The sequence below is a fragment of the Medicago sativa genome, chromosome 4, assembly GCF_051527215.1.
Source record: "Medicago sativa cultivar Bolivia chromosome 4, Bolivia_mono, whole genome shotgun sequence".
Lineage (NCBI taxonomy): Eukaryota > Viridiplantae > Streptophyta > Magnoliopsida > Fabales > Fabaceae > Medicago > Medicago sativa.
Window position 1 is genome coordinate 60,942,350 of NC_140752.1, and position 3,910 is coordinate 60,946,259.

At 35.6% G+C, this 3,910-nt stretch overlaps 1 pseudogene across 1 annotated transcript; it reads left to right on the forward strand.

The window, feature by feature from the left end:
- LOC146930383 (protein CNGC15b-like) lies at nucleotides 1-2,736 on the forward strand (annotated as a pseudogene). The gene is made up of 6 exons (XR_015007993.1): nucleotides 1-552; nucleotides 650-862; nucleotides 1,185-1,477; nucleotides 1,582-1,693; nucleotides 1,807-2,043; nucleotides 2,143-2,736. The product of XR_015007993.1 is annotated as a protein CNGC15b-like (transcript).
- The last annotated feature ends 1,174 nt before the right edge of the window (nucleotides 2,737-3,910 follow it).

The following is a 3,910-nucleotide window of genomic DNA, read 5'->3' on the forward strand; positions in this document are numbered from 1 at the left end:
TTTCAACAGCAACAAAAAATATATATCACCATAATTTATAACACCTTACATTTTAGATTTGAAGGTGATCATCTTGAACTAGCTAAACTAACATCACCTAATGGTGACAATGGAATCAATCTCAACGAAAAACAAGTCGCTCCTAGAGTATTGTCAAGAGTGTTCTCGGAAGACTACAAGAGAGTGAAAAGAAGAAGAAGAAGAATATTTGATCCTAGGGGACAAACCATTCACCAATGGAACAAGATTTTCTTGGTAGCATGCTTAATTTCTTTGTTTGTGGATCCTCTCTTCTTTTATTTGCCAATAGTTCAAGATGAAGTGTGCATTGATGTTGGAATAGCAGTTGAAGTTTTCCTCATAATTATTAGATCAATCGCGGATGTCTTTTATGTCATTCACATTTTCATGAGGTTTCATACAGCATATGTTGCTCCTTCTTCTAGGGTTTTTGGTAGAGGAGAACTTGTTATAGAGACTTCTAAGATAGCTACAAGGTACTTGCACAAGGGTTTCTTCTTGGACTTTATAGCTGCCTTGCCCCTTCCTCAGGCAAGTTAATGAAGAGCAAGGTTTTAACTTTTTAAGATATAATCGACGTCGTGTCGCAATCATTGACAATGCTGCTCTTTTTTCATATTTGAGACAGGTGTTAATTTGGATTGTCATACCTAATCTTGGAGGATCAACCATTGCAAACACAAAAAATGTCCTTAGATTCATCATCATCATCCAATATTTGCCGAGGTTGTTTCTCATTTTTCCACTTTCTTCACAAATTGTAAAAGCTACAGGAGTTGTGACAGAAACAGCATGGGCAGGAGCTGCTTATAACTTGATGCTTTACATGTTGGCTAGTCATGTAAATATATGACACCTTGCCTTTTATTTCTAGAAGATTGACATTGTCACATATTAGAGTCTTTTCAGTTTTTCTTTTTCATGATCATTATAGAAATTTTTTTTGTCGATCTATCTTAAGGTCTTCTTAGGTTCTAAGTTATACCTTAGGCAAAAGTTATATCAGAATGGTTTGAAATTGCAGTTGCAATGTTACGTTATGAACCTTGATATTGCGGTAAAATGCAGACGAATGCGGCTGCAATTGCGTATCTTAGCACTGCATTACTAATACAAAGAAAGTTAATAAATTGATATACTGAACTCATATATTTCTGTTGAAGGTTTTAGGGGCTTGTTGGTATCTTCTATCAATTGAAAGACAAGAAGCATGTTGGAAGAGTGTCTGCAAACTGGAGGAGTCATCTTGTCAATTTGATTATTTTGACTGCAACATGGTTAAAAATTCCCTCAGGGTATCATGGTTTATGACAAGTAATGTCACAAATTTATGCTCACCAAATTCTCTCTTTTATCAGTTTGGTATATATGGTGATGCAGTGACATCTAAAGTTACAACCTCGGCATTCTTTAATAAGTACTTCTTTTGTCTCTGGTGGGGACTAAGGAATCTGAGGTATGTTTTATAGGTACTTTTGGATTGACTTATTTAAGCTTATCTATCAGCATAAGCTGATATGTCCATAAGTTGTGTGACACAATACCTACTAATTATTTCAGTTCTTTGGGACAAGGTCTTCTTACTAGCACTTTTGTTGGAGAAATAATGTTTGCTATTGTTGTTGCAACCCTTGGATTGGTTCTTTTTGCATTGCTCATTGGTAATATGCAGGTAAATGCACTCAAATAATCTCTTAAACCATAGCTTCATTGCAGATACTAATAGCATAAATCGACATTTCCTAATAGATGTACTAAAAACTTATAAAATTCAAATTTGGGCAGACATACCTACAATCGACAACTGTCCGGTTAGAAGAGTGGAGAGTCAAAAGAACAGACACAGAACAATGGATGCATCACAGACAACTACCTCAAGAACTAAGACAATCCGTGCGTAAGTTCGATCAATATAAATGGATAGCTACACGAGGTGTAGATGAAGAATCTCTTCTCAGAGGACTTCCATTGGATCTTCGAAGAGACATTAAACGCCACCTTTGTCTTGAACTAGTTCGAAGAGTGAGTCAATTAATCATCAAACTTTCTTTCTCAATTACTCCATCTGTCTCATAATAGGTGTCGTTTAAGATTTATGTACATGACAGTATACATGAACAGGTTCCATTGTTTGATGCAATGGATGAGAGGATGCTAGACGCAATATGCGAAAGACTAAAGCCTGCACTATGCACCGAGAATACTTATCTAGTTCGTGAAGGCGATCCTGTGAACGAGATGCTATTCATAATAAGAGGACATCTTGATTCCTACACAACGAATGGAGGCCGCACTGGTTTCTTCAACTCATGTCGTATTGGCCCAGGTGATTTCTGTGGCGAGGAGCTTTTGACATGGGCGTTGGATCCACGACCAACTATGGTAATTCCTTCTTCGACTCGAACGGTTAAAGCCATATCTGAAGTAGAAGCCTTTGCACTTATAGCAGAAGACTTGAAGTTTGTTGCATCTCAGTTTAGAAGGTTGCATAGCAAGCAATTGAGGAACAAGTTAAGGTTTCATTCGCACCAATGGAGAACGTGGGCTGCTTGTTTTATACAAGTTGCATGGAGACGTACGATACAAGAAAAGAAAGGTAGTTGTTGAAATGTTGAGTGTGACTCATATTCACTCAAGTGTATGAGATTTAAGAGTAAACTTGTAAATTAAACCCTAGTATTTCAACAATGCATTGTGCTTTTGAACTCTTAAGAATGGTTTTTTGTTTTTGCGTGTGCTTATTTATCTGTTTTCTTTTGAACACAATTTTCTATTCTAGCTGCCAAGGTTGCTGAGGCTGAGACACCAAATTTGCTAACCATACCATGATGCATTCTATTTTATCACAAAAACATTGATAGCTGCTAATTACCATCCCGCGTCCCTGACGGCCAGGCCTTTTTTCTACAGTAAAAAGCTTGACGCATTTCATTTATAACAATATTTTAGATAGATGTTGGAATATCGATAAAAAAAGTCGAAACTAATTATAGATGGACGCACTCTAGCAAGGGTCTAACAGCCTCATTTGTTTGTCTCAGAATGAACTTAACATGAAAGTTCCTAAGATTTGTAGCTTAGATACATCATCAATTCTCTTACTAAAAAGACTAACCACCACATATTTCGAATCCAATTCGAAAATCCATATTGTGTAGCTGCAGCTCATGAACCCAATTTTGAGTGCACTCAGGAGTTCTATGGCTTCACCAAAGTCACTGCTTTTGTTGCAAATCCAATTTTCTTGAGTGTGTGACACAATACCTATGTTAACACACTTAAACAAAGCTACTCAAAAATCATTTAGAAATAACTTCCCCAAACATTTTTATTATACCTATGTTTCTCATTTTCATAATGGGATACTCTCTCATGTAAGGCCTAGTAGGGTCCTTGAACCCTTCTCCTTCCTCATCAAATAAACATGAGAAATGGATGGAACAATTTGGAATGTCATACAATGATACAAAGATGCTGCTGAGAAGGAAAAACGTTTCCAAATATTCAAGAACAATGTAGAGTTCATTGAATTGTTCAATGTTGCAGGAGACAAACCTTTCAACCTAAGACCATTTGCAATGGTTAACCCCATTCAACACCCTTCAACACCCGCTTTTTCAATTCCCAACACTCCACATCATTTTCTCTCTCTTAATTCAACACTCATTCAACTTTTACCTCTCCAATGGTTTTTTTCATCCAACACTCTACCCCACCACCTTTTATTTCTTATTCTTATTTAATTTTATATTTTTGTTTTTATAATTACATAAAATTACAATTATCGATTATAATTAAATTAAAATAAAGAAACACTTAACAATTTTTTTTTTTGTAAAAACAAAATTTATTTAAATAATTTATTTTTATTTTCTTAACTTAAAATGCA